Consider the following 22,741-nt stretch of genomic DNA (forward strand, 5'->3'; position numbering starts at 1 on the left):
TCTTGCAGTGGATTTCTAGTTTGCATCTTCTTATTAAAATGCCTTTATTTTATTGTCAAGTATTTACTGATTTCATATCAAAATTACAGAGGTCACATTTTTGTTCCCCTGATGATCGGTTTAAGTAATTCAACATACCCACGATAAAGTGATGTGGAAAAGCTTTTGTTTTCCTTTACCTCTTCTACCTTTAGAACTTACTTTAGAACCCTATTAATCAGTTTAGTGCATAAGTAGAAGTGATGTGAATATCTAGGAACATCATTACCTATTTTTAATATGTATTATTGTTTTCTTATTTATTTAAAATTATGGTTTATGATGTGAGATAGGATCTGTAACAAAATTAATTTCCTGCAAGATATTTAAATGGTCAAAGCACCCACTAAATTTATCTTATAAGGTAAATAATAAGGCTAGCCAATCAGTCCTGCCCCTCCACCCTTCTTTTCCCTTTTTGTAGCACCTCTTTAGTTTTGGCATATTTCTCTCATTCTGGCACCTGTGTAGTACTGTTGCAAAGCAAACCTGGATTTTATGGGACTCATGTTGACAAGCTTTACATGTTTTGCCAGTCAAATTAAAATAATTGTGTGAGGGTTTATTTAGTTGGCTTCCTGTTTCTCTTTTGGACACAGTTATAGTCTGCGATAAATAGGAGCCAATGCATAAAAAACCCCTGACTGCATTTAATCTCTCTAGTATTGTTTTGTTAACTCCAGCTTGTTGAAAGAAACAGAAAACACTCCTCTTGGCCAACAAGTTTTTATAAATGAGGCTATGTTTCTTTGTCTCATTATTTCCTTACTGGACCAAAATAAAGGCATAAATTAGGATATGGAGGAATAGTAAATCATAGACTTGTAGAATAGTAAGGGTTGGAAAGGACCTTGAGATCATCTTGCTCCAATCCCCCTGCCATAGGCAGGGACACCTAACCCTAGACCATGTTGGCCAGGGCTCTGCCCAACCTGGTCTTGAACACTGCCAGGGATGGAGCATTCACAACTTCCTTGGGCAAACCATTCCAGTGCCTCACCACCCTAACAGGAAAGAACTTCTTCCTTAAATCCAACCTGAACTTACCTTGTTTTAGTTTGAACCCACTAACCCTTGTCCTGTTGCTACAGTCCCTGCTGGAGAGTCCTTCTCCAGCATCCTTATAGGCCTCCTTTCAGATATATATGATTTGTCTTGTGCTTTGTTTTTGGTTTTTTTTTTTTGGCAGGTGGACAGAAATGGATTGAGTAGCGGATTTGGTAAGAAAAACAGCCTTACTGAAGGAAAGGGCTGGAGTTCAACTTTGTGTTATCCTTGTTCTTTCTCACACCAGAATTCTCAATGTCTGTCCGAAGACGTTTTGCAGATTGTTCAGCAAAAAAAGTGCCTCCTGCATTTGTCAAGTTCATTCCTTCATCTAATGGTTGTTGGGAAGTGGCAAATACCAGTCAGAGTGATCACTGCTTCTATTGTCTAATTTACACTGTGGCTGGCTGAAATCAACCGACACAAATCCACACAGGGAAATTATATGGGCTCCACTTAGCTCTGCTCTGTGCTTTCTGGCAGTCCTGACCCATTTCCACATGAAGTGGCCTAAGTCTGTGTGGTGTTCCCCTCAGTCATGCACTCATACCATGTCTGAGCCGTTCTGTGTAGTACGGAAGCCTGGTGCCAGGACAGAGCCAGGTCCTGTTCTCCCTGGACACCCCACATTCCAGAAATCCCAACCTGAAAAGCAGCCCCTTGCTCCATAGGGGCTTCTCAGCCACTGTGTCCATCTCAGCCACATGTCCATCGTCACCTATAGCAGTTGGTTCATCTGTTACGTATTAGTGAGTGAGCTTCTGTCTGTCTACTGATCTGTGCTCCTGTGTCTCACTGCTGATTAGAGGGAATGCTAAGATTAAAATAGGTTTCATCAAAGCAAAAATTACTGGTTTTATAAAAACTATTTTTTTCATCACTCTAAATGTCAACTCTAGGTTGTTGTAAGACACTCACATACACAAGAGTGTGTGTATGCCTAGAAGAAAGTTTGTCCATGTATGTGTTTGCACATGCAAAGGCAGACTGCTGCACACCCACCAAAGTGCAGGAGTGTGTGAGTGCACTGTCCCTGGGGAGCTCATACAGTGCTTAGTTTGCTTGAAGCACAGGAAGATTGTTCCTTGCTGCAGGCCCCTGATGACTGAGGACAGGAGCAGCTCCCATGTTTGTCAGCCTAGTTCCAGATTTAGATGTTCCTCCAAATTGTGTGGTACAAATGTCTTTTTACCTTCTATTATTCACAGGAGATTTGACACAATAGTAAACTAACAAGAAGAGGAAGCTGAGAGGAAGAGTTTGATTTAACTCCTGTTAGTGACTCACAGACGTCTTGTTCTCTTCATTTTGTTTAGATTTATTTTGAAATGTGACACTTCATCATGCAGTTACATGAAATAAAAGGATGAAATCAGCCCCAAAAGTTTTGCTTAACTCCTGCCTTTCTGAAATCTGCTGTATCTCATTGAGAAGATGTCCTGGGTTTAGCAGTAGCAGTCAATTTTTCTCCTTCTTAGTAGCTGGTGCAGTTCTGTGTTTTGACTTTCAGCCTGGGAACAGAGCTGATAACACCAATGTTTTCAGTTGTTGCTAAGTAATGTTTACTCTGACCAAGGACTTTGTGAGTCTCATGCTCTGCCAGGGAGGAGGGGAGGCTGGGAGGAAGCAGGGACAGGACACCTGACCCAAACTAGTCAAAGGAGTATTCCATACCACGGCATGTCATGCCCAGGGAGATAACTGGGAGTTCCCCGGAAGGGCATGCTCTCTTCTAGGTCGTGCTCTTTTCGGCGGGTGGTATCGTATTCTCTTCTCTTGTTATTTCCCTTATTATTATTATTATTGGTGGTAGCAGTAGTGATTTGTGTTGTACCTCTAGTTACTGGACTGTTCTTATCTCAACCCGTGGGAGTTACATTCTTTCGATTCTCCTCCCCATCCCTCCAGAAGCAGGCGTGAGGGGAAGAAAAGAAAGAGCTGGTGGGGGGGGGTGTGTGTGTGTGTGGAAATTGTGTGGCTGACTGGGTTTAAACTATGACAGAAGAATATATAGAAGAATGAGATGGAAGGTAAAATTTTGGTCCTTTCAATGGTGCACTGCTTTTTCCTGTGAAAATTATTCTTTCAACCCAACTGGGTCTACAGTACTTTTTAAAAACACCTGCTTTCCCAAATGATTTAAAAATAGTTTGAATCCTGTATGAAATGGTTAGGCTAATGCACAGGTTTTTCTGTTGACTTTTGCAGCTTAGATACTAAAGCTGCATTTGCTTTGATTTTATGCTATCCCTTGCTGGCTGCTTATGTTGCCTGCAGTCTTGCACCAGCTTTGCATAACACCAGAAGAACAAGCTATTTCAAGAAAATATCACTCTGTTGCCCAAATTCCACTTGTTTTCCTCATATACCTAAAGGCCAGAAGGCAAAGCAGCTGGTGTCATTCTGGTATGCACGAGGAAAAGCACTGTCTGTGAAGTCTGAATCCCTTTTGCAGCATAGAACTGTAGAATCATTTAGGTTGGAAAGGACCCTTAAATTGTCAGGGGTCCTTTCTGTAAAGTCCATAATCATAAACCTAACATTACCAAGTCCACCATTAAACCATGTCCCTAAGTGCCACATCTATGTGTCTTTTAAATACCTCTAGGGATTGTGACTCAACCATTTCCCTGGACAGTGTCTTCCAATGTTTGATAACCCTTTCAGTGAGGAAATTTTTCCCAATATCCAGTCTAAACCTCCCCGGTGCAACTTAAGACTGATGATGGAGTCCTCAACATATGGAATTAAGGAAAAAGTAGTGTCTAAAAACAAAACCACTCCTTTATGCTGCAGGATTGTTTACATGCTTTCAGGTTTTCCCCCTGAATACAGCAAGTGAATCTCTCGCCATTTAAGAGCTGGGCCATGTTAGATGTTATTTTAAGCCTGCCTGCTTCTTAGCTTCAGGGATTTGTAAGTAAGGATGTGGCTACCTTTCAGCCTATGAAAACTAGGTGGTTAGCAAATGTGCAAGCTGCGAACCTGCTCCACAAATGGGGCATGGTAGAACTTCTGAGTGTTGATCCTGGACTCTGCTGAGCTGTGATATGTGTAATGCTGAGGGAAGAAATGCTTTTAGTAGGAGATTACCTATTTTAAGCAATGTGCTACCTATCCTATAAACATGATTAATCCCAAATTATTCTTATCTGTGGTGTAAAGAAGCCCTGTGGGTTAATGAAGGCTGAGAAGCTGGGGGGTGGGGGAAGGGAAGAGAAAAATCAAATAAAGCTGATAGTGAACAGAACCATGGTGCTCATTTGAAAGTCCTCAGGAAGATGAGTAGCCTTTACCATAGATTTTGCCCTGAAATTTATTATTAGCATAGTGCAACTTGGCCAAGTGAAAGTACTGCATGTATCGGTGTATGATGTGAGGAAAGAAACAGTTTTACTTTTGTAGAGGTCAGCAGTCTTTCAGCAGGATCACAGTTTTGCTCTGGCTTACTCAGATATCTCTATTGCCATGAAAAGCAGTGTGCTATATGCCCTGTTTAATATAATCTCTCTTTGGAAGTCCTTTTCCCCTTTGCATAGTCAAATAAAAGCTGGCTGCATTTTGGACCCATCTCTTTGGTTTTGGACAGTCCCATCTTCATCGATACATCATCAAGGGCTCTCATTTAGATGATGCATTGTGCTAATCTGTATGGAGATACAATTACTTCAGTGACATATTGCTAAGGAAGCTCTGGCAACTGGCAGGGATGGCTTCTGTGATTCTCACTAACTGTTACACCATTATTTAAGGGCAATTAATTATTTTTTGAAAGCCAGAATACTGGTTTTAGAAAGGAAAAAACATATGACCACATGCACAGCAAAGCTGTTGAAAGCTAACCCAGCCTGTTATGTTTATAGTTTTAAATGACTGATGGAAAATTTCTATCTTCATTTTCACAAGTGAACAAGCATCTTCTGTGGCAACTGCTGGTTAACAGGCTCTTTTCTCCATATGAAGTGGATCCAATTATATGCTCTAGGCCATCCCAAGAGAAGCACAGAAGTAGGTAGCTCAAAGCAGGACTATTTTAATAAAGGATAGACATAGGACTGCTGAGAGAATGTAATCACTGCTATACTTAACTAGGTTGTACTGAAAGGAGTTTGCCTTTCTTTCTGTTCTGAAAACAGCAGTTGTAATGATAGTGAAGAAGTACACAGTGACTTTAATTTTAGGGATGATCATTCCTTATTTTCCCTTCCCTCTTATAACTCTCTGTTGAATTTTATTTATTCAGTACTAACATATGCAAAAGGCCCTGTGAAAAAAGTAGTGTTCTTCTCACTGACTTTGGTGACCTTTGGATCAAACTGCTAGTGCTGTTTCTATGACAGTTTAGACAATAAAGTCAAAGATCTTGCAGACAAAACTAAGTTTTCTTGACATTTATAGAAAGTGACAAATTATCTTTAAAAATCTCTGGAAGAAAAACTGCACATTATGAAAGCATTTCTCAGTGTTCTAATTTTTTTTTTATTACATTTTAGAGGTGTAGTTTTGTCATCCTGGAGATCTGCGTTCCCTGCTTGATTCAGTTTACAGTATTAAATAAAACTATTCTTCAATAATTATTTTTTCCTATGATTCTTCTCTCCCCTCTCATTGTCACCTCCACCACTGTCTTCCAACCAATGCACTTTTTCCAGATAGAGGAGAGAATGTTTGCCAAAGGCATCTGGGAAAATGCAGTAAAGCAGTTGTTTACTCCCCTGTAGTTTTCTAACTCCTTCTCTATTAGTAGCCTAACTAAAGTTTTCTTACCTATCTTCCACCCCACCCGTGAAATTTTCCCTTTCGTTAGCCTTATCATAAACACTTCTTCAGTCAGTTAGCTTTTGGTCATGTTTTGCAGTGTTGTTCCTTCTAACTTTCTTAGGTGTATCTTGTCTGACTTAAAACTTATAAAGAAAGTATTTACCTATTCTGTACTACATCAGCCACAGCATCTCTTAATTGGCTTCACCCTTTTGATCTTATTTCTTCCTTTTTAGTGATCCAAATGAAATCTTTTGCTCAGTGCAGGGCAATGAACAATTGGGCAGCTTGACTTCTCTAGGTCAAGGATCCAACACTAAGCTCTTTTGCATTTAGAGTTCATACATGGTTGCCTACTAATTGATAGGAAAAGAAAAGTGCTGGGAATACTTATATCAATAAACACAAAAGTATTTCTGCTGGAAGTGTCAAAACATTCTCTCTAATATAGCTAGTGGTGGGTACCCACCTTTTTTGTCAAAGCTTGTCATGTTTCACTTCTGTTTCTGACTGGCATATCTGTCTGATTTCTAGTGGCCTCTTCTGAAATCTCATGTATTTCTAAACTCCTGATCACTTTCCAGGACCAATTGCATTAGTCAGGTGGGATCATTTCTGGTCCCTGATTAGGGAGCTATAACTTCACCTGGACAGGGGTATGAATTGTGCAATTCTTTTTCTAGCACAGAGATTCCAAACAGGCATATTTACATAGGTACTTGTGGATGTTTTCAACTTGAATATTTATGTAAATACGTTTCCATGCAGAACCAAAGCATTTTCTGAGAATCTGAGCCATATGTTTGGTCTTATTTGTCTTCAACATATTTCCTTTTCTGTCCTAAATCTTACAGATAATACAGTTATCTGATGATCTTCTTCAGGTTTTCCTCAATTTTTCTTCTTTTTTTTTTCCTCTTGTCTGAGAGGAGGTCTTTTTACTTTTCACGATTCACTGTTCATATATTCCAGTATGTTCTTGTTGAGACTCTGCAGGGCGCTTTATAGCCTACTGTTCCAACAGTTAACTTTGGTCTCTTTTTCTCTTCCTAAAGCAACTATTTCCTCCAAATTGATAACATTATCCAGTGTAGTTTAAAGCCAAATTATTCCTCCTAGTAACACTTTATAGTTTACTGATTTAACTTCATATGATCAGTATCATTGTTGTGTCCTTCATGTTAATGACTCATCTTTTGCGTTTTCACTCCTATGTTCTCTTTCTCTCTTTGGATCTCTTTATAGGGTGGGATAGTTCAGATTTTGTTAAACAAGCAAACGTTAATATTCATCTTAGTTTTCTGTGTGAAATTAATAGAAACTGTCATAGTTCTTTGCAGCATGCTTAACTGGGGTTATATATAGAACTTCCGGTCCGGAAGTGATTAAATATCAATGTGAAAACAGGTTACGTTGATCAACAGGTGAAGAATCCCCAGGGTGACTTTCTGGCAGATTATCAAAGAATGTTCTAGAAGTTAAAATATATTGTCTCAGTGTGGCTTGTTTGTTTGTTTGTTTGTTTTTATTCTACAGTCTAGCGTGAAGCCGCTTCATGTCCTCCCTTCTTCAACACGGGGAACAAATGAGAAAAAAATTAAAAGCTGCTGAATACTGTGCATTTTCACAGTAGGTCAGGTGTTTAGCACAGGTGTTTCTGAAATAGCATCACATTGGTCAAGGATATTGTGCTTGATGGCTTTGCAATTTCCGTTTCTATCCCTGTGAAGTAGGAGCCTTCCATGTGTAACAGGTTGGAATATAAGTTTATAAAAATTATTGTTATCTCAAGAGTAGAAAGGGTGGGTTTGGATCTCATTCACAAAGCAGAGTTTCAGCTGGTGAAGCTGTCGAAGATCTGGCAGACCCAAGAAAACTGTGGGTCTGAAAATTTACCCTGTTGAATACAGCTCTTTTAGGCTCTAGGTATCAGTCACACTGAATTGCTGATTTCTTTTAATACTTATTCCTAAACTTTTGTCAAACTGTTTCAGTCAAGGATGGATTGACAAGCTATTCTTTTTTTTCTCTTCAGTATTTACTGAATGCATTGGAACTATATCACATTTTCTTGTATTTTTCTTCAAATTATCAGAATTTTTAAAAGAAGAAAAAATCTGTGTTATGTAACAAATACAGTAGTTGTGGTACAAATAATTACTTGTGCTAAAACTCATGAAACTTGCAAATTAAAGGAACATTTTTACACAGTTGTCAGGGAATTTGCACAAGACTACAATATAATTCTGTACAACACAGCAAACAATGAATAAGACAGCTCCAGAAATGACAGCAGTCAGAACTCAGTGCTTTAATTTATGAATGTATTTGCACATTAATTTTGTATTTGTGTAGTCAAGGGTGGATGCTTTCATTTTTATTCATGTTCTCATTTCTAATGACAGTATTCTATTGTTATTTTCATTACTATTATTATTTTTGTTATTTTCTTTTATATTATCCTAGAATTGCAGAGCCAAATAATAAGGCTTTCTTATGCAAACTGCTTTGCTAACATATGAAAAAAGAGATAGTAGCTATCCAGAATATGTTATAGGATTCAAAGAAAGGAGCATAGATTAAGGCTGCGAAAACATAAAACTGAAATGAATAGATTTTGTGTAATGGTTAGTGTGTCAGATTATAAGTTGCCATACTTACATTTTTGCTTAGAGTCAAAAAGAAAATAGGCAAAAATAGAACCTCATTTTTGCTTTGCCAGTGATGTGATAGGGCAGAATGTTTGATGAATGCCATCCAGAGAGACCTTGACACACTTGTGAGGTGGGCTGATGCCAACCTCATGAAGTTTAACCATGCCAAGTGCAAGGTCCTACACGTGAGTCGGAACAATCCCAGGCACAGCTGCAGGTTGGGCAAAGAAGAGATTCAGAGCAGCCCTGCGGAGAAAGACTTGGGGGTGTTTGTCAATGAGAAAATGAACATGGGCCGGCTTCAGTGTGCGCTTGCAGCCCAGAAAGCCAACCCTATCCTGGGCTGCATCAAAAGGAGCGTGACCAGCAGGTCGAAGGAGGTGATCCTGCCCCTATACTCTCCTCTCGTGAGACCTCACCTGGAGTACTGTGTGCAGTCCTGGTGTCCTCAACATAAAAAGGACATGGAACTGTTGGAACAAGTCCAGAGGAGGGCCACGAGGATGATCAGGGGACTGGAGCACCTCCCATAGGAAGATAGGCTGAGAAAGTTGGGTCTGTTCAGCCTGGAGAAGAGAAGGCTGCGTGGAGACCTCATAGCAGCCTTCCAGTATCTGAAGGGGGGCTATAGGGATGCTGTGGAGGGACTCTTCATTAGGGACTGTAGTGACAAGACAAGGGGTAACGGGTTAAAACTTAAGGAAGGAAGTTTAGATTGGATATAAGAAGGAAATTCTTTCCTGTTAGGGTGGTGAGGCACTGGAATAGGTGGCCCAGGGAGGCTGTGAATTCTCCATCCCTGGCGGTGTTCAAGGCCAGTTTGGACGAAGCCTTGGGTGCTATGGTTTAGTGTGAGGTGTCTGTGCCCATGGCAGGGGTGTTGGAACTAGATGATCTTAAGGTCCTTTCCAACCCTAACTATTCTATGATTCTATGATTCTGTGTTTCACCAGTAGCTCTAGCTGCAAAGAATTCAGATACAGTGGGCTAGTCCCACATTTCTTCCTGCATATATAGGAAAATGTAAGCCTATTACCTTTTAATTCAGAAGTGAAGGGTCTAAGAAGATCTCCTGACTCTAGGGTGCTACAAGGATGTCCAGTGCATTCTTGGCCAAGAGGTTCAAAGGTAACTTTAAGGGAAGTAGCAGAAACAAAACATACATACAGGACTTTTACCTATCAGATAGGTAATAGTCTCTCAAATAAGCTGTAGGTGTTTTGTTTTTTTTTTCCAAATTATCCTTAATTGTCCTGGCAGAGTGTTGGACCCGATACAGCCATGATATGATTTGCCTGGATCTACAGTAATGTGTTCAAACAGGTTATGTTATCCTTTGGAGTGCAGATCCTGCATGTATTTAAGCCATAGTCAACAATTTCAAGTCTGCTTTCTTGCTTTTGACAGAGAATCTAATGCAGAAGCTGCTGCTTTGGTGCTTTTATTTTTTCATTCTTCATGCACAAGAATGAATTTTAAAATTAACCTTTTGTTTCATATTCCATAGACCCTGCTACCACCTGTAGCCCACTTTGGATAATTTTAGTTTTTCCTCTGCTTTTAACATCCAGTCTAGCATTTGAGCCAAAACCTACTTTCTCTTTGTGACACTTTCATCCCCTTGATGGGCCTTGTGCCCATCTGTTTTGTGAAAAGCAAGCAATAATAAAAATCACATTCAGAATGAGATCCTTATGTAGGAGTGTTCTGTTGAATGTTATCTCATATTTCAGCAGCTTTGCTGGCTCCAGCATTTGGAGATATTTACATTCCCCACTGGCTGGGATGCTTGCTTTTTTAAGTATTGTAAATTTGTCCTTCAATATGTGCTTAACAGGTTCATTCAGACTCACTTTAAAAGAATGAGCTTGGCAGACAAGGTACAAGGAGCACAACAATGCTCTTATAAGTGGATAAACACTGTTCAATTACATTTTAATGAGGTATCTTTGTTTTCTCAAACTCAGGAAAGATACCAAACATGGCACATTTTGAGGAGTGCTGTGAGATTTACACCATCTTTTCATAGAACTTCAACTTGCTCATTTTCATGTTTCAAAGTTGATTCAAAATCCATTTCTTTTCCTTCCTACCTACTTGATGAAACATCACCCTTTTAGCTGACAGTGCTCTGGACAGTTAAGGTGAAAAAATATGTTGTGGAAAGAAATACCCTACAGGATAAATGAAAATGAGAAATAATAAATTCATTTAGTCATTGCAGCTTCAGAGAAAAACAGTGCAACTGTGTTGTAGGTACTGACGTTATTAAGGTCACTTGCTATGTAGCGCATCAGGTCAGGTCTGATTCTCATACTGAGGTTATTAAGAGTTATTATTAAGAGATAATGTTTATATTGATACTTTAAAGTTTATATTGATATTGCACAGATACATGTCTGTGGGGAAGTTGAAGACTATCTAATATAGCTAATCTACAGTATATTGCAGCCCCTGCTCTGACCATGGAATTACTTTGTTTGCATAGGAATACCAAGCCTTACATCAAGTCCTGAGTGTTGACACAGCTTTATTGATGAGGCAAGGCTTTCAATTTCCCAGCAATTGCAAAACCAGAGCCTGGGTGGGGAACCAGTCACAGTGGCAAGAGCATGATTTTGCCAGTCTTGCTAGGTACCTATGCAAGGGGAGCATGTTTATGTGGCTCTATTGCCCTGGAAAGATAGGGGTAATGCATTTATTTTTGTAGACTGCAGTTTGTTAGTTACAAATGGTCTGAGGAGTTTTAAAGCCAAGTGCAGTTTAAGTATGTTTTAAGTACTAGAGCTGTAGGGTTACACAGAACAGTCCCTGTGGATAGGTGGAGGTCACTAGTATCCATGGGAGGGGTTCCTACAAATATCCAAGGAACAGCAGAGAGCTGCCTTCAGTGAACTGTAAAAGCAAATAGCCTCTGACATCATTTTAAGCGATACAAGTAACACCAAAATCTTTTGCTCCTCAGATGTCTTCTTGGGTGTCCTGGTTTCAGATGGGATTTTAGTTGAAATCAAAACCACCCATGGAAATAAGTAGTAGTCTGGACAACAGGTGCACAGTGCTACAAAAAGTGGTCAGTATCTGATGAAGAGAGAGATGACCAGGATGTGAACTGACCCCTGACTATGCCAGAACAGTGCCCGTTACTTCAAAATCATTAAAGCCCATAACCCTCTTGGTGTAGCTCTGGAAATCTTTAACCTCATTTGACTGAGATCTTTCTTTTTTATAGACTCTTTGTAGTTTTGCTAATCATGAAACTATGATAAAATACAGTGAAAGGGTATAAAAGGCATTTACTTACACAAAATGTTACTGTTCACCTTCCAACTTCCTCAGCAGCTCAACCCTCTTTCCTCCCATTATAGCAGTCCTAGATGCAGAGTAGGTGTAAATATGCCTATTTTGTAACTTAAGTTTCTATCTAGTGGGAATTCAGTCCAGCTGGAACATGTCCAGTGTTTTCCTGCTGGCAGAGTTCCAGGCAGGTCTGTGTCACACAGCAGAGGCACCCAGCTAGCAGCTCATTCTGTTGGTAGTGCAAGAGTCCTTGAGCTGAAACATGGGTGAGTGCATTTCAGAAAACATACATTTACCTCTGTAAATTCAATGTGTCTCCAGTGCCTGTATCTATTCAGTGTTAATAAGCTGATTATAAGGATAGGAAGTCCTGATTCCCCATAGAAATTAAAACTTTCTGTGAAAGTGAGTTTTTCAAACCGTTGTCTTCAGGAGAATGAACTGTCTCAGGTTTTCCATTCCTGCAGGAACTTTCCCTGCAATCTTGAAAATGTTTTCTCATGAAGTCACTTGAAATAAAAGAAAACCAAGTGTGGTGATAAAATCACAGTAATACACAATAGTTCAATATTGATCTGTTCAAATGATTATTCTCAGTCCTATTTGGAAAGGGGAGTTTGGGCTGACAGATACATTGCCTCTGGCTGACTTATTTATGTACCTTCCCCAGTGGATTGTTCCAGGTCAGGGCCTTGGCTAGAAGATACTGATCTGTGGGCTGGAGTTTCTTTTCAGCGAAAATCAGAGCATGATGGCTGCTGCATGCAAAACCACTCTGTGTAATGGACTCAGGATGTTCAAGGGCACAGACCTGTATTTAGTATCTTGGAAGTGTTTCTTGGTCTGTTGATTTAAACATAGCCATGATCCCCTTTCAGCTTCAACCTAAATTTGTAAAAACGTTACTGCTGCTCACTCACTGGGATTACAGGGAGTCTTGTGGGTTTTAACTATGTTTCCTGATGTCCTTGATGAAATTTGATTGCTTGCTAGTTTTGCCTGGAACTCATCCAAAAGTCCACCAAAACCAGTGAGCTTTATAATTATACCCCAAATTGCCTGGCTTGTCATCCTCTATATTTCCATTACTTCCTAGAAAAGTTAAAATGAGGAATATCACATTTCTGATTACAGCTTCTCTTATAGCCCTTTCTCAGAGTACTTTGGGTGCAATCCTTCAAGTACAAAATATCATGCTTAAAACTCTTACAATTCTTACTCTTAGATGAAGTTAAGTTTTCAATGTCTCGCTTGTATTTCAGTATGTCTTACTGGATTTCTTTTGGGAGTTTATGACTGCTTGTGAATTTCATGATCCAAGGCAACCTTTAAAACAAAAGCATGATCCAGCTTGGTAGTAGGATGATTGCAAAGTAAAAAAACCGAAACAAAAAACTGGCATTGCCTTAATTTTTCTTTGGTTTCCTTTTTTGGGGGGTCTATTTTGGACCTGCTTCCCCAAAATTACTTAGGTTTGCTTTTGAATTTCCTGATGAGTATTTCGTAACAACTGTTTCCCCAACTGTATTCTTAAGCGGTAGTTCATCTCTGTTTCCCAGACTCTGCTTTCTTTTGGTTATATGCATATGTGATATAGTCAATATCCTTAAGTTACTATAAGTAGAACAGTGTGCTGTGACCAGAATCTCTGTCTCAATCAGGGTACCAGCACAGAGTAAGAGAAAAGGATGCAAGGAGGCTGATAAGAAAATCCTCAGATTCTGTGGCAGTGTAAATATTCCACAGTGTTCTGGTGCAGTAATGGCAGGATGGAGTCAGGAGCTGCTAAAATGTGAAAAGCAGAGCAAAGATGACAATAGCAGGGCAGAGACTGGACAAAAACGTTGTTCACTAGTTAAGTGGTATAAGCTGAGAACGTCTTTAATAAAAGAATCTGAAGTGGTCCAGAATGCAGTGATTAAAAAGCAAGTTGGATCTGTGTTCAAACTTCTCTGTCTGTTGGTCTGATCAAGTTCTTTTTGAAGCCATGCCTGTATTTGTGCTGTCAGTTCTTGTTCCTGATGGAGAAAAACATCACTCCAGTATGTTCTTTCAAGCTCAAACTGCCATATCTTGCTTTCAAAAAAAAACCAGGGAAGTGACTATTAAGTATTAAAAGGTTACAGAGCCATGATAGTCTACCATTTATTTTTAGAGACCAAACTGAGGACAATGGTCCCCATCTATTTTGTGTAGTCATATAGCAAGCCCTGGCCATTTTAATATTAAGCAAAGCTCATACTGAAGCTTTTTATTCCCCCCCACAGGTAGTGACTAAGGGAATTATATGAAGAAAAGATAAAAAATCCGTTCTGAGACTGAAGTCACCAGCCCAGGTATGCTGGTCTGTATGCGTCAGACTCTTCACAATGTGCTGTGCAAGGAAGTGCTCAGTCAAGTATTGCATGCTCCAGTCTAAGAAACTAGATACAGCTTGACCCTAAGAGCAGCTGGCAAGAACTTACATGTTTGCTATTAGCCAGTAAAAAGCAACTTTAACATGTGCATTAGGTTTCTTCACCTCTTTCTAGATTGAGAGCAAAAACTTGATGCCTATGCCAGTAGAAAACTATTGATTTTGGTCTAATTATACCAGAGACAATCAGATATGAAGCAGAAGTGAACTATGCCTTTATTTTTGATAGGTGGGTTTCTTGTTCACACCAGTGGCAGCTGAATGAAAACTAATATTTTATTATTCTTTAAATGCCTTGTTATTAACTGTCTACAAAATAATGATGTAACATCTAGGATGCAAGGACCATAGAATTGACTTAATTTTTCACCCACCATACTATAGAGGACTGTTTTTATTTTCCTCGCAGGCTGTGAATGGTCAAAAAAGCAGCTAAAGAAGACCTGAAAGTATCACTGAAATCTAAGTGAAAGAACATGAAGTATCTATATATTCCATTTGTTAAACTAAAACTATTCTAGTATCTGTGATCTTCCTTATCACTGTGTGACTTGGTTTAGGCATTTCAGAACATTATAAAAATCATTCTAATGTTTACAATGTTATAAAAACATTTCTACATAGCACTTGTACAGAAATGTGCTTCTACAGAAGTATAGGCTTTCCTGTGAACTTTATGTGAAGTTAAGTATCATATGATGAGCTACCTACTGGAGTCTACAAAAAGCAATTAATAGTAACTATCAAATTGCTATGATTATTTTATACATCTGGATGGATAAAATATTGAATCTATTTTCTGAAAAGATGAGCAAAATACCATCACAGATTACTTTCTGTCTAGCAAGTAACACACAGAAGCTCTGCAGTGCATATTCCTCTTCTTCTGGAGGGGCAGATGTGCGTCTTTATATGGTCACAGTGCAAACCATAGATAGTTGGAAAAGGGCAGAAAAGGACATTTGGAGTTTCTATTCAAAATAAATAGTTTTTTTGATTTTTTTTTTTCCCCTAAGGTCAGATAAAAAGTGAAAAAGACATAATCACAGTGGGACATTCAAATTCACTCAAAAAGCGTTTACCCCACCCCTGCTGTTCACTTTTTAGTTTCTTTGACTGAAAGGTTTTTTGTTTTTTGTTTTTTGTTTTTTGTTTGTTTGTTTGGTTTTTTTTAATGGTGAAAAGGAGCAAATGGTTCTCCGGATGGTTTTGTGCTGCTGTATATTGATTCTGTTTCAAAACCTAAAAATAATTTTTTACCCATTCAGTATTAACCATAGGAGAAAACACCCGGCCAAACAAGCAAACAAACAAAAAAGTGTGTAAAATGTCATATACAAGTGAGATTTAAATGAGGAAAGAGACACATTATTCTGAAAAATTTGATTGCTATTATAGGCAATTGATATCACAGTCTTAAGTCCTGGTATTTTTCTATACTACCATTACAAAAGTTTCAAAATACTTGTGCAGCTTGTAATAATGCAGACATACTAGTGCCTTAAATTATTTGTAAATCATTCCACTTTCCAATAGCTACAGTAGGTGACAGTTTAACCCCAGCTGGCAGTTAAGCCCCACACTGTTGCTCACTTACTTCCCTCCTGTGGGATGATGGAGAGAATCAGAAGAGTAAAAGTGAGAAAACCCGTTGGTTGAGGTAAAGACAGTTTAATAAGTAGAGCAAAAGCCCCACTCACAAGCAAAGCAAACCAAGGAATTCATTCACCACATCCCATGCTCAGGCAGGTGTTCAGCCATCTCCAGGAGAGCAGGGCTTCATCATGCATAAAGGTTACTTAGGAAGACAAACGCCATCACTCCAAATGTTCCCCCTTTCCTACTCCTTCCCCCAGATTTACATGCTGAGCATGGTGTCATATGGTATGGGGTATCCTTTGGACCAATTAGGGTCAGCTGTCCCAGCTCTGTCCCCTCCCAGGGAGGGGATGCAACTACTTGTGCACGCCCAGCCTGCTTGCTGGTGGGGTGAGAGGCAGAAAAATACTTGACTCTGTCTAAGCACTGATCAGCAGTAACTAAAACATCTCTGTGTTATTAACACTGCTGTCATTGCAAATCCAAAACATAGCCCCATACCAGCTACTATGAAGAAAATTAACACTGTCCCAGCCAAAACCAGTGCAGTGTCAAAAAAGAATATTTTAAATTAATATATTATTTGGGAGATGAAACACTTTTGGAAAAGAATAAAAAAAATAATTTCTAAACTGAGTTCAAGCTACTCCACATGATACAATTTCCTATGGTTGTCATTTCTGCTTTTATTGCTCAGTGAGTGGTGAGACATTTTTGCGACAAGTTTTATCTTGCTGGAGGATTTCTTAAGAAAGCTTTTTACACAGTTCTATGAAATGTCAGTTATTTTGCAGTTAAATAAATTTTCCAATGAGCTTCCTTGGGAAGCCTCCACCACCTCCCATTGATGCCCTCAAAACTTCAAAGATAGGGTCAAATCATACCTTGAATACTCACTCAATTCATCTTTACTTTTTTTCCTCTATGATGTTTATAGAAAAGCAAATTTGGAAACACAAAATATGTAGTTAGAAGGACATGAGAGCTGATGTACAAAACACCATCAAAAAAAGCACCTAGCGAGAGACAGCCCTGCCATATGCCCCCTGATTCTTTAGCAGGATGCATTAAGAAAGAATTTAAGTAGGTATCCTGTCTTGCATAAACTCTAGAAAAAGATACTCTATAATATGTGCTTTTATGTATTTTTTAAATCATTTTTCTGTGTCACAACATTAATGCTTTCTTAATGCTGTTTTTGAGTGTGAGTTAGACTTTATTTTTTGTTCTGATAGTTAATGGCTTGACAGAATTCTTTAACTTGTGATTAAAGTAAATTATATTTGCAGTCTTTGATTAATTTTGAATTGTTAGGAAATCTGTGTGTGGTTTTTGCCTAGTTACATTGTAGAATTGTGTACTGACTGCTAAATCCAAGTGTGCTATAGTACATTAGAAAATATAAACATTATTTTTATGGGAAAAAATTAACTCAGTCAATGGCTGTTATTCTCTATAGCATTATTTATTTGTGAGGTGAACCACCTCTTAGTTTAGATACTATTATTCATGCACAGAGTAACACCTGCTTCCCCATTATATCAGCTGCTCTTATCCTGCCAGTGTCACTATGGAGTCCATGAGACTTTCTGCACATCAATTTTTTTAACCTTTTTTCTTTGCTTTTAATTTAGAAATAGACTGAAGAGTTCTATGTTTAAATAAAAATGCTTGAAAGAATGTGCAATAAAATATCCCCATGAAAAAAGTAGCACTAACAAAAATATCATATTTTTAGTTTTATTCTTGTCTTGGCTATTAATAACAATTTTGCAAAAGTTTTGGGTATTTTCAATGGTGGAAAATCCTGTTGTTTTCTAATTTATCTATTTGCATATCCACGGGGGTCTGGATTGAAAGGATGCTTAAGGTGCTGCATTGCACATAGAAGATGGGGGGTAAAGGGTTGCAGTCTTTTTGACTATGTCCCACATGATCCTTTTGGAAGCATTTATCTGGGACTTCAAGAACTTGAAGGAGTAATCAAGCTGTAAGAAGATAATAGTAAGAATTTAGCTGGCTTTTGTATCTGGTCTGGCTTATAAGGGGGCTGTGAATCCATCAGGCTGGAAGTCATTATAAATGTGTCTGTTTTCTGCTCTCATAAATTGTTTTACCCCATAGTCTACTGAAATAAGCAGATGCCACTGAAAATAATCAAGCATAGCATCTTCTCATATTTTAATATAAACTAGCTTATCAGCTGATAAGAGAAAGGTGCATGTCATGTAATCAAGGCAAATGAGATAAATATTAGCATATTAAATCACTTTTACCCATAAACATTATTCTAAGCCTTCAGCATCTCAAGGTGAGAATGTCCTTTGTGAAGAGGAGCAAACCTTTATGTATATAAAAGAAAATTAACTAAGCAAGTAATTTTCTATATTCCCTTTGCAATTATCTTTAATATTTGTCTTTGAGTAAGAATTCTTGCTTTCAGAATCTAGCTTTTTTTCTACGACTTTGTCCTTGGATTAAAACATTCTGTGACATTCCATTTGTTGCTATGGAAATGAATGTAATGATAGATTCAACATTGTGAGTTTTCTGGAAGAAACAGTATGGGGTGGAAGGGATTTTGGGAAAAAAAAGACAAATAGTTTGAATTGGTTTCTTTTGTAATTAGTGATTGTGAGAATAATGGATATTGACTAAAAAAAGAATGGTTTTAAATCTAACGTGCACACAAGGTTTCGAATCAGTAAGAAAAACAATACTTATTTATTTTGCCCCCATAAGAAAGCTGCATTTTACAGCTTTGGGCACTTACGACAGTGGTGTAGATTGGAAGGAGACCTCTACCAGTTTTTGAAGAATTGTGTCCTGGAGGAAATATGTGTCATCTCTGCCTATTCATGAGCAGTGGGACTGTGTCAGCCAGCTGTTTTCCTGCCCAGCTGCTCTGCAGAGATTCAGAGTGATGATGGATGTGCCTTTTGTTGTATTTTGGGCATTTGGCTAAAGGCGTGTATGTCACTATAAAATTATGCCAGTCTGCTGCATCTCCGCACATCTAGAGTTTGGAAAGATGCCACAGGCTTACAACTGTGTCAGATGTGATGGTTGTGCAGGTCTTGACAGCTTCTTTGCTGATGATTAGCTATTGCTGATTAGATGTTACTGGGTCGGCAGGCAGGCAGGCAGGAAAAAGTTCATGCTTTGTTTTCTTTATATGATGAGTAACTGTTTATGACATGGAATCTATTGAAACTAGTCCCTCATGCTTGTACAAACACTACTTCAGAAGAAATGTTAGCTTGCTGCTCTGGAGATGGTTAGTGCCTTAAAGCCCAAGGAAACTTTCAGATTATCCTGCTCAGTTGAAGGAAACTTGGTGTCTGTATATTTTTCTCAGTCTTACCATATGAATACACAATGCTGCTGTAATTGCTGCCTTGGGATGCTTTAAGGTCATATCACTTCCCTAGTCATCAGGCAGGAAGATGGGCTCTCTTGTAGCTGTAAAGACTGTCACTTTATCAGTCATGTAAGGATATCATGTAAGGATGTTTCATGTCATGGGATGTTTCATGTCATGTAAGGATGTTTCCCTTCAGCAGTAAATAAGCAAGGGGTAACTAATAAGAAAGGGATATGCCAGCATCTTCTCTCTGACTCTGCTCTTTGGGAATGTTAATAACTAGAGCTGGCCTTGGCTTGCTTTTCAGGAATGAATTGAGACTGACTTTCTGATGTCTGTTATATGCTCTCGGGGAACAGATCCGTATTATGATCAAAGTCTGTGTCTTTCTTTTATGGAGTGGCAAAGAAGGGAGATGTCTCCCTTTACTACCTCACTTGGCTGTGTCACTTCTCCTTTTCCAAAAACACCAAAGCATGCAAACAGGTTGACTGGGTTTGGAGACTCAAAGCTATAGCATCTTGCTGTGGTGTAATAAAGTTCCCCATAACAGAAGTATTCTAAAACATTGATTCTCCATGCAGCTTTGTGATTACATTAAATTCAGTTTAGTGCTAATTCTTTGGAGGAACTCTTAATTTTCCTGAATTGACAGGAGTCTTTTGGGACTTCAGGGGCACATGTTATCAATGATTTGTCAGCCCTAACAATAAAAGAGGAAGTCATATTATGAGGACTGTGGGCTTTGGGTAAGCCTATATCTGATTTGTTCTATACTTCAGTATCTACTACTTATGTAAAAACCTCACTTTCTATTCAAGTTCTATTTTAATAGAATTTTTATCAATCCTTCTTTGAAAGGGACAGCTTTTAGCCAGATGAGTGTCTTGTTATAATCAAACTACATAATCTCTTGTAATTCAATCTTAGTTGTCATTATGATATCTTTGATAGACATAGCTGAAACATATTTTAGCTAAGGCAGAACACGGTTAGCATATTTAGTCTTCAGCTGCAAAAAAAATTTGTTCAATTCAGTGCTAGCAGATGGAAGTGCTATAGAGGGTAATCTCATGGAGGCAAGGGTCAATCCTCTAACATTGTTTTCCCTATTTAATCAAAGAGACCTTCAAGTGTTTTTCCCTGCATGTTCAACTGCCAGTGATATATGTTTCCACAGATTATAGTCTAACTTCTCCTATGAATCTCGACAATAGAGTTTTGACACTCCTCTTAATAGTTCAGTACTCAGCTCCTCTTATTCACATCTTCCATGATGCAGTTTACAAGACTATTCAATTTATCTTTATGGCATTTTCTTTTTGTATTTAAGAAATGTTGTACAGCCCACACTCAGCTGTTTTGTCCTTAGACTAACCAGTAACAGTTCTTTTAGTCTTCTCTCAGAGGTAATATATTCATCATAGAATGTTTTTTATTTTCCATCTTTGGATTACCTCTAATTTGTGCATATGTCTTACATGTTGCAGCATCCCACGTGAATCACAACACTTTAGCTAAGATTTTACCAAAGTTGAGAAAACTGAAAAGTTCTTTCACTTGCCTTACAGGCTGTATTTCCAACAAAAATATCTAAAATTCCCACAAGATTGAAGTTTTTGTGCAGTAATATGGTGATTTTCCACTTGTGACATACTATCTTGTCCCAGATCCTTTCAAAAAGCAGCTATTTTGATATCTATTCCAGTCCTTTTTTGATAAACCTTATTGTAGTTCAGCATTAGGCAATATAGTCACCTACTGCAGCATACTGTAATTATTCTGGGAGGAGTTGTACTTATGTGTGCATAACACCTTACTACCTGATCAACAGATAGCATCACCTCAGCCAAAACCTTTTGTGTGGAGTTGTTAGGAATGAGAGAAAAAGGGATGCTGAGAGCACATGATTTAAAATCATGATTATATATTAAACATCCCAGTCTCTCAAGTTTAATTCCATGGTTGTCAAGCCCATACAGTATTTCAGTCCTGCAGTCTCAAATAAGTGATTAAATATATCCAAAATGGCACATGTTCCTTTTTTGCGAAGCTAAATGTCATCCATAAGATGTATATTCTACAAGACTTTTATAGTCTACAGTTTTAGATCTACAAAAGTGTGCTTTCATAAAGTTAGTGATCTGCATTTTGATGGGTCAGACAGCCCTAATCAAGTATTGAAGCTTCGTATTGAATGTTTTTATGACAAATCAATAAGGCAAAACTTTTGCATGTGCATATTCCAACCAATTTGATGTGGGGTTTTTGGCCAGAGAGCAGGGAGTTTTATCAAATGGAATAAATTATCTTGAAGAATCAGCATTCTAGTCAATTAGAATCATAGAATCATAGAATAGTTAAGGTTGGAAGGGACCTTTAGATCATCTAGTTGCAACCCCCTGCCATGGGCAGGGACCCTTCACACTAAACCATATCACCCAAAGCCTCATCCAACCTGGTCTTGAACACCGCCAGGGATGAAGCATTCATGACCTCCATGGGCAACCTATTCCAGTGCCTCACCACCCTTACAGGAAAGAACTTCCTCCTTATATTCAATCTAAACTTCCTTCCTTAAGTTTTAACCCGTTACCCCTTGTCCTATCACTACAGTCCCTAATGAAGAGTGCCTCCCCAGCATCTCTATAGGCCCCCTTCAGATACTGGAAGGCTGCTATGAGGTCTACCCGCAGCCTTCTCTTCTCCAGCTGAACAGACCCAACTTTCTCAACCTATCTTCATACAGGAGGTGCTCCAGTCCCCTGATCATCCCTGTGGCCCTCCTCTGGACTTGTTCCAACAGTTCCATGTCCTTTTTATGTTGAGGACCCCAGAACTGCACACAATACTCCAAGTGAGGTCTCACAAGAGCAGAGTAGATGGGCAGGATCACCTCCTTGGACCTGCTGGTCACGCTCCTTTTGATGCAGCCCAGGATAGGGTTGGCTCTCTGGGCTGCGAGCTCACACTGCCTGCTCATGTTCATTTTCTCATCAACCAACACCCCCAGGTCCTTCTCCGCAGGGCTGCTCTGAATCTCGTCTTCGCCCAACCTGCAGCTGTGTCTGGGATTGCTCTGACCCAGGTGTAGGACCTTGCATTTTTTATGGTCAAACTTCATGAGGCTGGCGTCAGCCCACCTCACAAGCGTGTCAAGGTCCCTCTGGATAGCATTCCTGCCATTATCTTAATTATCTTATAATTATCTTATAATTAGAGATAATTATATTTAAAAATACTAATAATCATTTGGCTTCAAAAAAAATTTTTTAAGGATACATTTCTAGCACCTAAAATTGTATTTTTAATACTCAACCTACTGACTGTTTTTTTAAACACAATGCAGTTTGTGAGACATAACTCATAAGCATGTCCATCTGGTGTTTTGTCATGCATTTGTAATTTTCCATTTCTAATGAAGTATTGTGTCAAACCCAGACATTCACTAAGGAAAACTCAAAGGGTGTACACAAAGACTGAGTATAAAGTTTTGTTTTAGCTTCAACTTTGGTGAAAAAAATTCTTCCCTTTTCTCACAAAATAAAGCTTCATGATAAA

This window comes from Pezoporus flaviventris, unplaced genomic scaffold (genome assembly GCF_033815535.1).
Source record: "Pezoporus flaviventris isolate CSIRO_AGI_PZ_B2104156 unplaced genomic scaffold, CSIRO_AGI_Pfla_v1 ptg000001l, whole genome shotgun sequence".
In the NCBI taxonomy this organism is placed as follows: domain Eukaryota; kingdom Metazoa; phylum Chordata; class Aves; order Psittaciformes; family Psittacidae; genus Pezoporus; species Pezoporus flaviventris.